The 10,649-nt window shown below is 33.1% G+C and overlaps 1 non-coding gene across 1 annotated transcript; it reads right to left on the minus strand.

Moving 5' to 3' along the window:
* Positions 1–10,149: 10,149 nt before the first annotated feature.
* On the minus strand, positions 10,150–10,256 carry LOC141523134 (U6 spliceosomal RNA). The gene has a single exon (XR_012478345.1). It is a non-coding gene; the product is annotated as a U6 spliceosomal RNA (small nuclear RNA).
* Positions 10,257–10,649: the final 393 nt, after the last annotated feature.

Raw genomic sequence — 10,649 nt, forward strand, 5'->3', positions numbered from 1 at the left:
TTGAGTTTGTTCATCCTCCTTGGGATCATAGACAATGTATTTCTCAATGGTGTTCCTCTTTTTTCTTTGTTTACTCATTTCCCCAGACTGTGCCTAGTTTGGGGGTTCTTCCTCAGCTACTGAGTATTATTGGGACACCCCCCAAAGGAGCTCAGTGTGTGAAGTTCTGTCTTCCCTCCTGGTCTGTGAGTGATGACAAATGCACCCCTCTGCCCTGGACTGAGGTGGGGTGCGCTGCTGTTCTATGGGGGGCCTAGACTGTGATCAGGATCTGAATGTGGTCAGAGCCCCAGAGTCCTGTTCCAGATACAGAGGGAAGACCTCAGAAGTCTCTCTCCACTCCCCTACCTTTGGTAGGCTGAGTACTTAAGGCTCAGTTGCTTGCAGGTTCATGCTTCCTGACTCCACGTGCTTCCCTTTCCTGGATCTGGGCTGTGGTGGCTACCACTGCCCATTGAGTGCCCTGAGGGCTTGGCTTCACATGCTCTCTCTGGCAGATGTCCCCTTGCTGTCCTTCCAAGTTGGATCCTGTGCTTCGCAGGGTATCGGTCAGGAAACTTCCCCTTCTACCTGAGCCACAGCTCCCAGGGACCATGGAGCTGCCTCCATGAGGCTGAAATTCCTTTACTGTGGCTGGCCACCCCTCTAAGCCCATGGAGCGGAGCCTTTCCACTATTTTCCATTTTACCTTGGTCTGGAGAATTGCTTCACTGGATCCCTCTGTGGGTTCTGTCTCAAAAATTTAGTAAGAGTCATAATTTTATGATTTTTGAAATATTATGGAGAGAGAACCTAAGAGTGGCTCTTCTCCTGTCACCATCTTGGCTCCACTCCCATGTATATTGTTTTACTGGATCAGTTATTAAGTATTCAACAAAATCATAATGTCTTAATTAAAAGAATAGGGAAGGTAAGGAGGGATTGGGGTGGGAAAATATCATTGTCTATTAAACTGACATACTCATTAGGTAATCCATAATCTGCAGCAGAGAGTTATGTCTCCAACATTTGGTTAAAATTAAATGGGCAGATGGGATAAATGATATATCATCAATGGTGTATATAATACAGCACATAGGCATGATGAAGAAATGGGCAGAAAGTTTGGGAAATACATAATTAACCTGACAGAGAAACATGCTATAATAATCATGAGTGACTTCGATTGTCTACTCATCTCCTTGAGTTTCTCTCTCTCTGTCTCCATCTCCCTGTGACTTTGGCTCTGTCTCTATTTGTGTCTCTCTTTCTGTTTCCCAGTAAAAGGGAAATGTTTAGGGGCAGCTAGGTGGCACATTGGATAGAGCACCTGATGTCAAAAGGACCTGAGATAAAAAAAAGAATTGAAAAATCAAATAGAAAATTTTGGAAAAGAAATGGAATGTATGCAAGATAGAGTCCACAACGTGGAAAAGGGAACACAAAAATGGACTGAAGAAAATAATTCATTTAAAAATGAAATTGGGGAAAAAGGAAAAAGAAAGCAACTTTTTTGAATAAATGGGAAAAAATAAGTTAAAAATTCATTTGGACAAATTAAAGAGAAAGCAATTCTTTAAAATAGAATGGAGGTGAATAGAAAAGCAGATTCAAAAGCTAACTGAAGAAAATATTTACTTAAAAATTAGTATTAAGCAAGGGGAAGATAATGACTTTATGAAACATGAAGTTAAACCAAACTTAAAATGAAAAAAAAATAGAAGAACATTCAAAATAACTCATTGGAGAAACAACTAACATGGAAAATAAATCTAGAAGAAAAAATTTAAGATTTTTTGGAGTACTTAAATTTCATGATGAAAAAAAGAGCCAGGACAATGTCTTTCAAGAAATCATTAAGAAAAAAATGCCCTTATATACTAGAACCAGAGGGAAAAATTGTCATTGAGATAATTTACAAGGAGCTTATGATCATGAAAAAGGATAGAGAACATTATAAAATGCAAAATTCAGATAAAATATTATATTAATTTAACTTTTTCCCACAAATCATAAAATTCAACTAAGATTAAATGGAATGAAGTTAGATGAGAAAGAATTTTTTAGAATTGATGTTTTATTTTATTTTTCCAACTATATGTTATGAATGTTTTTAACATTCTTCCACATGTACATGCATATTTTTAAGTTACAAAATTACCCTCCACACTTCATTCTCACCCCCTCCCCTAAACAGCTAACAAATGAATACTGTACATAGACATTTATGTTTAACATGTTTAAGGATTAGGCCTTTTCTATATTAGAAATTGGGATTAAGGGAAAAGAAAGAAAACCATGAGATAGGGAAGAGAAACATGAGAATTTTTTTACAATTTCATTTAGATTTGCTAGACTTTATTTTGTTTTGTTTTTCATCATCTGGATGTGTATAGCATCATCTACAGTAGGTCTCCTATCTCTGAACTTCTGAGAGGAACTGCATGCATCAAGGTTGATCAATTCACAAAGTTATTGTTGATGTATATAATTGGTTTTGGTTCTCCTCCCTTCACTAGCATTACAACTGGTCATTCATTCCAGGCTCCTCTAGAATCCAACCATTCATAATTCCTTATGGGCATCCCCTTGATTTCAACTCTTTTAAAAAGATGTCATTTCCTTCCTTATTCCTTTAAATGACATCTATTTTTACTTTTGCTTTATCTAAGATCAGGATCATTACTCTTGATTTTTTTTTACTCTGAAAAACATAATATATTTTGCCTTTTACCTTTACCCTCTGTGTATCTATCTGCTTCAACTGTGTTTCTTATAAACAACATATTGTAGGATTCTAGTTTTTAATCCATTTTTCTATCTGATCCTGCATTATGAGTGAGTTCATCCTATTCACATTTACAGTCAAGATTATTAATTTTGCATTTCCTTACATGCTCTCCTTCCCAATTTACATTTTTCTCTTTCCTTTTATTCAACCTCACTAATGTTTTATTCCCTTTGCCCTGTAACTTTTCTTTTGAAATTTAATTTTCAATTTATTTTCACTTATACCATTACCTTTTCTTTTATCAGTCCCTCTTTTGTTTTTCTTTCATTTCCCACCCTTCCACTTACCTGTGAAGTAGGATACATTTTTAAATTCAAATGAAATATATATCTTATTCCTTCCCTAGACAAATTTATTGAATACTATTTACTCAGTGTTTAACACCCTCCTTTAATTCCCTCTCCTATTTTGGGTCTCTCTTGCCTCTTCACTACTAATGTCTAGCTTTCTCTTTTTTATGTTTTTATTGTTGTATTCCTGCCTTTTACTAAAGTCCCTATATTCCTTTTAGCTGATCTGATATATATACTTTTAAAAGTAAATCAAAAATCTCACTCAAAGGTTGATAGATTGATTACTTGATTGATTGAAAAGCAGCATTGCCTCAAAGTAACTAAGTATACTTCTAGTCTTCTGTCTCATTAGAAATACAGTTCTCAAGAGTCATGAATTACATTAAATTATAATCTCTTTATACCTTACCCCTGTTTAATTACCCTCCATGTTTTCTCATGGGCCAAAGCATCAAGCAAAACTACATCACTTCATGAACCATTTGTATCCCATCCCCAAGCATATTCTCTCCCACACTCCAGATAAGATCACTTCCTAATCTTTTTATGTCCAACCCTTCTAAGTATGTTCCCAAGCTCAGTCCCTTTGGTACTGCAAACCTCTAAATATCTAGTAATGTAAATTAACTTTTGATTTAATTTCATGTTGAAACTCTAAGACCTGCTGTATCCTGAAGGATTCTCTTAAGAAATTTACATTTGATTGTATGGAAAGAAAGACACTGCACTGGCTCAGGACCACCTAGAGTAAGATGATTTCATCAGAGAAAATGTTGAGTTCTATGAGCAAGACAGAAATAAAGTAGGTCAAAGGAAACATGAGACACAGAAGTTTAGAGTAAACATTACAGATTTTCAACTTGTCAGTTTATCTCAAACATAGTGATGTCACTTTGCTCATCTTCAATAGAAAAATCAAACATACCTATATCCTCTAAAATCAGTCTTTTCAACTATATTCAACAGTTTAATTATCCTTAGAGAAATACATTTCTCAAGTGTTACAAGTTTTATCTTCCCTTGTAGAGTTGTATACAATTTTATGTTCTTGACTAACATTTGTTTTGACTTTTTTCCCCTTAACTTTTACCTTTTAATACAATTCTTGAGTCTTGTTTTTGGTGATTGAATTCTCTTTTTTGGTTCTGGTCTTTTGATCAAGAAATTCTGGAAGTCCTCTCTTTTGTTGAACAATCATGTTTTCCCCTGACAGTATATGCTGAATTTTGCTAAATTGTTGGTTCTAATACAAGGTCCTTTACCCTGCAAAATATGGTAACCCAAGTCTTACAGTTCCTGAGTGCTGAAGCTGATAAGTCCTGTGTAAGACTGATTGTATTTCCTTCATATTAAATTGTTTCTTTTTTGCTGCTTGCAGTATTTTCTCCTTTATTTGAGAATTCTGTGATTTGGCTATGATAATCATTGGAAGTTTTATCCTGGGTTCTCTTATTCATACATTATCTCTTCTGGTTGCTTGCTTTTCCTAAAAGGAACTTTCCATTTTCTTCATTTTTTCAGCATTTTACTTTGTTTGATGAAATCTTGTAGTCTCATAGTTTCTGTTTGTCCAAATCTAATTTTTAATGTTTATTTTCTTCATTTGGTTTTTGTGTTCCCTTTTCCAGTTGATTAATTTTATTTTTTGCTGAAATGCATTCTTTTTGCAGGTAGCTGATTTGAGTTTTGAATGAGTTGCATTTTTTTTCCAATTGGATGTTTTGAGTTTGAGATGAATTGAATTCCTTCTTCAGTTTATCGATTTTATTTCTTGAAGAGATACATTCTTTTGCCAATTGTTTCTTTTTACTTTTATAAAAAAGTTGATTTGGGGGGAGCTAGGTGGTGGAGTGGATAAAGCACCAGCCCTGGAGTCAGGAGTACTTGGGTTCAAATCTGGTCTCAGACACTTAATAATTACCTAGCCGTGTGGCCTTGGGCAAGCCACTTAACCTTACCATTTGCCTTATAAAAACCTAAAAAAGAGAGTTGATTTCTTTGATAAATTTTTCCTATCTTTCATACATGACTCTCACTTCTTTTTTCCCATTCTTCTTCTCTTCTTTGATTTTTAAACTCTTTTTCAAGATCTTCAGTCAGATTTTGGATTTGAGTCCAATTCATAGACTCCTTTGAGACCTTCTATTTAGGTAATTTGTGAGTGCTTTCTTCTCCTATGGTGGCATTTTTATCATCTTTATCAGCATAGTAGCTTTGCCGGGTTAGTTTTCTTTTAAGGGATGTTTTACTTATTTTGAGCTAAACCTCTGTCTTGGGGTTTATGAAGTATAGATCCAAGCTATTTGGTGTTGGGACTGAGGTCTGATTCCCGTCTTATCATTAACCAAGGTGTTGCCTCTGCAGTCCAGGCTTTATCTTTGCAAAGGTTTGTTTCCTCCTTTATGTCCCGGCTCTGACTATGCAGTGGTTTGTTCTCAGCCCAGTCTTGTCTTTTGCTTTGTTGTTCCCAAGGTTTCCTACAGCTATATAACTGCCAAAACTTATGTCAGGACTGGAATGCATTGTGTCTAAAAGTCTCCCATTGGTTTTCCCACTCTCCTGCCTGGCTGGGCTTTACTTTCCCTTCCCCGCAAAGAGACAGAACTTCACTGGAGATCCTGTAAGATGTCTACAATTGAAAACTTCTTTCAATCTTGTCTTTTTTTGGGGGGATCTGTAGTTTTAACATCTGTGTAGTGTCTTCATTTCTCACTGTACAGGTAAAAGCTCCATAAGCATGCCATCTACATGCAACAATGGTCAAATGATATATAAACAGGCAGTTTTCAAATGTAGAAATTTAAATTATATATATATATATATATATATATATATATATGTATATATATAGTCAGGTGAAAAAATGTTCTAAATCATTGATTAGAGAAATATGAATGTAAACAATTCTGGACCACCTCACATGTATCAGATTGACAAATATGTCAGAAAAGGTAAAAGATCAATGTTGATGGGGATGTAGCTAACCAAGAGACTAATGCAATATTGATAGAGTAGTGAACTAATCCAATTATTCTAGAGAACAATTTGGAGTAATTCCCAAAGGGCAATACAGCTCTGCAAATGTTTGAGCCATAATAATACTTAATTGATTTGTATCCCAATGAAATCATAACTGGGGTGAAAGATGACCCTGTATAATTTTTTATATGAGCTCTTTTTGTAGTATTAAAGTGGTAGAAAGTGAAGGTATCTGTTGGGGAATGGATGATTAAATTGTTGTATATGAAGGTGATGGAGTGCTTGCCTATAAGATATGATGAACTGGTAAAAAAACAGAAAAACCTGGAAAGATTCATATGAAATAATGCTGAATTAAATGGGCAGAAGTAGAAGAACATTGTATATATTATCATTAACTTTATGTGATAATCAACTTTGATAAGTCTTTTCTTTTCAGCAGTTCAATGGTCAAACATGATTGAAAATGTTTTGTGGTGGAAAATGTCATCCACATCTAGAGAAAGACTATGAATCTTATTTAAAAATTTTTTTATTTATTTAAAGAAATGGGATTAAGTGACTTCCCCAAGGTCAAACAGCTAGGTAATAATTAAGCGTCTGAGGTCAGATATGAACTTAGGTACTCCTGACTCCAGGGTCAGTGTTCTATCCACTGTACCACCTAGCTACCCCAATAACTATGAAGTCTTAAAATGAAATGTGCATTACAACCAAAAATTAAGTGCCTTGTAAAATTGAGCATATTCTTTCAGGAGAAAAAAATATGAACATTCACTGAAGTGTTCCCTGGTGAAAAGAACAGAGTTGAGGAGAAAATTTTATCTTCAAATAGAAGACTCAAGGGATGTATAAAAATATATATAGATAGGAAATGAAAAAAAGTTATAAAATAAAACACAGGAGAAAGACATAATTTGATTTAATGTGATAATATAAAAATTAATAAAGGTATAAAAAAAGGATTTTTCTGGGAGAAAAGGAAACAGGGAGGCAAAATAGGGTAAATTACATTTCATCAGAAGTCACAAAGGACCTAATACAGAAGAGGAAAAGAAGGGAGAGGATGATAATTTCTTGAATATTCTCATAATACAAACTCAAAGAGCAAATAATATATGTACACCCAGGTGAGTTTAGAATTTTTTTACACTATAGTGAATTAGGAGAGAAAACAGGGAAAAGAGGAAGGAAAGTTCGATAGATTGGAGGTCAAAAGGGAGAGTAGAAGCAAAAGGGAAAAGAAAAGGAGAGGGACTGACAGAAGTAGACAGATAGAGGGAGGTGCTGATCAGAAGCAAAATAATTCTGGGTATTCACCTTAAGGTGAAAGGAGAGAGAATAGTACAAACAAGTGTAAAATAGAATAGAGAATAATATTGAATTAATAATCATAATTATAAATATGAATGAGGATAATTTTTCCCATAAAATGGAAGCATCTAGGATGGTGGATTCTACAACAGAATCCTTGAATATGATATTTAAAAGAAAAAACATTTAAATCCCAGGGATACAAAGAGAGGAAAGGTAAAAAGAAAGGAGGAAAATTTATTTTGCTTCAGCTGAAGGAAAACAAAATGGGTAGTAATCCTGATCTTAGATAAAGATAAAACAAAATGAAATTTAATTATAAGGGTTAAGGAAAGAAACTACATTTTCCTAAAAGGTACCATAGACAATAAAGTTATATAAAAACTAAACATCTATGCACCAAATGATACAGCATTAAAATTCTTAGATGAGAATTAAATAAGTTAATGGAAGATATAGAGAAAACCTACACTAATCAAGGACCTAAACCTCACTCTCTCAGAGTTAGATAAATTCTTACCATAAAATAAGCAAAAGAACGTTAATGAATAGAATGTTAGAAAAGTTAATTGTGAAAAAGCTCTGGAAAAAATTAAGTGGGAATAGAAAGAAATTTTCATTTTTATTCAGTGGTATATGGTACCTACACAAAATGAACCATATGATGGGGCATTAAAACTTCACAATCAAATGCAGAAAGACTGAGATAATAAGTGCATCCTTTGAAGGTCATGATGCAATAAAAATTATGAGAAATGAAGAACCATAGAAAGAGACTATAAATTAATTGGAATGTAATAAAATGATTTTAAAGAATGTGTACATAAAATAACAAATCATAGAAATTATAAATAATTTCATTCAAGACAATGACAGTGACAATAATCTTTGTGGATATAACCAAAGCAGTCATCAGGGAAAATTTTATAGCTCTTAATGCTTACATGTATGAGAAAGAGAAAGAGGAGATCAATGAACTGGACATGCAACTGGAAAATTCGAGAAAAAATTTAAAATTAGAAATTAATTTCCAAATTAGAAATTTTCAAAATAAAATGAGAGAGTAAATTGAAAGTAAGAAATTATTGTACTAAAATAATCTTAAAATTGGTTCTATGAAAATACAACAATAAAATAGATAATTAGCATGATTTAGATGGATAGAGAGCACAATTAGAATTTATATCAGCAATGCAGGAATTTTCCATATTAGGAAAACAATGAGTTTGTCTATATCAGTTTGAAATCTAACAGAAATTACAATTTTCCAATAGTTGTTGAATGTTTTTTGACAAATTACAATAACTATTACTAGTAAAAGTATTAGGGCATCCAAACAAATATAGTTTTCCTTAAAATTAGTAGTATCTATTTAAAATCATGAGCAAGCATTATATGTAATGGGGATAAGTTATAAGCATTCCTTGTAAGTTTAAGGGTGATAAAAGATGCTCATTATCACCATTATTTAATATTATGTTAGAAATGACAGCTTTAGCAAAAAGTCAAGAAAAAGCAATAAAAGTAATTAGAATTGGCAATGGGAACGAAATTTTCATTCTTTGCAGATGATAGAATATTATACTTAGAGAACACTTGTAAATCAATAAAAACTACTTGAAAATGGAAGAACCAAAATAAACCCATCAAAATCATCAGTTTTTCAGCATTACTATATATATTATCAACAAGACACGGTAGTTTTTTAGAAAGATAAATTCCATTTAAAGCAACTATAGAAAGTGTAAAATACTTAGGAGTCTACCAGCCAAGACAAACCCCAAAACTATATGAATACAATTAGAAAACACATTTCACAAAAATTTACATCCCAACAACTGAAAAAAAAATGTCAATTACTCTTGGATAGGGCAAGCTAAAATAATAAAAGAAAATAACAATTCTTTTTAAATTAAATTGCTTAATTAGTACCATACCAATCAGATTGTCAATAAAAGAATTTATGAAGGTAGTAACAAAATTCATCCAGAGGAGGTTCCAGAGAAACAAAAGATCAAGAATTTCAGGGGAATTAAGGGGAAAAAATGCAAAGGAAGTTTACTGAGTCATTCCAGATCCAACACTATATTATTAAATGAGTCATAAAAACTGTCTTGTACTGGTTAAGAAATAAAGAGGTAAATCAGGGGAACAGACTAAGCATAACAGAAACAGTAGAAAATTACTATAGTGACCTACTGTTTGATAAACACAAAGAGAATGGTTTCCTGGATAAGAACCCCTGGCAAAAATTGCTTGGAAAATTTGAAAATAGCATTTCATAAACTAGGCATAGACCAATACTTCACACTCCACACCAAGGTATGGTTGAATCGAGAACATGATTCAGTCATAAAGGGTGAAACCAAAAACCAAATAGAATAGTAAGGAATCGTTTAATTGTCATATCTACAGAGAAGAGGAGTTGTAACCAAATAAAAGATAGAGAACACTATGAAATATAAATTGGACAATTTTTAATACATTAAATTGGAAACGTTTGAGAAAACAAAACCATTATAACCAAGATCAAAAGAAATGCAGGAAGCTGGGAAACAAATTTCAGAGCTAGCATTTCTGATAAAGAACTCATTTCTAAAATGTATACAAACCAGTCAAATTCATAAGAATAAAAGTAATTCCACAATTGATAAATGGCCAAAGGATATGAATAGTTAATTTTCAGGTGAAGAAATAAGAGTTATCTATAGTCATAACAAAAAATGCTCCCAATCATTATTGATTACAGAAATGCAAATTAAATGACCCTGAAGTACCAGCTCATACCTATCAGATTAGCTAAAATGCTTCACAAATTTGAGTATCATCCTTGTACAGGGTCCATATTAATCTTCTCTGTATAATTCCAATTTTAGCATATGTGTTACTGAAGTGAGCATCAGTTAGGAAAAATGACAAAAAAATGAAACTGATCAATGTTGGAGAGAATGTGGTTAAACTGGGACATTAATTCAATGCTGGTGGAATTATGAACTGATCCAACTATTCGGGTAAGCAATTTGGAACTATGCCCAAAAGGCAAGCAAACTGTGCATACACTTTGATCCAGTAGACCGATTACTTGGTCTGTATCTCAAAGAGATCATCGAAAAGGGTAAAAGAATCAAATGCTAAAAAATATAGCTGCTCTTTTTGTAGTTACAAAAAAACTGGAAGTTGATGGCATTGTATTTTGTGGATTGTATTGTCACAACTGAAGTTTGAGATTGTCTAGAAGAAAGCAACAAGCATGGTCCTTGAATTTATTTGATATGAAAACCAACTGAAGGGGT

Source organism: Macrotis lagotis, chromosome 4 (assembly GCF_037893015.1).
Source record: "Macrotis lagotis isolate mMagLag1 chromosome 4, bilby.v1.9.chrom.fasta, whole genome shotgun sequence".
In the NCBI taxonomy this organism is placed as follows: domain Eukaryota; kingdom Metazoa; phylum Chordata; class Mammalia; order Peramelemorphia; family Peramelidae; genus Macrotis; species Macrotis lagotis.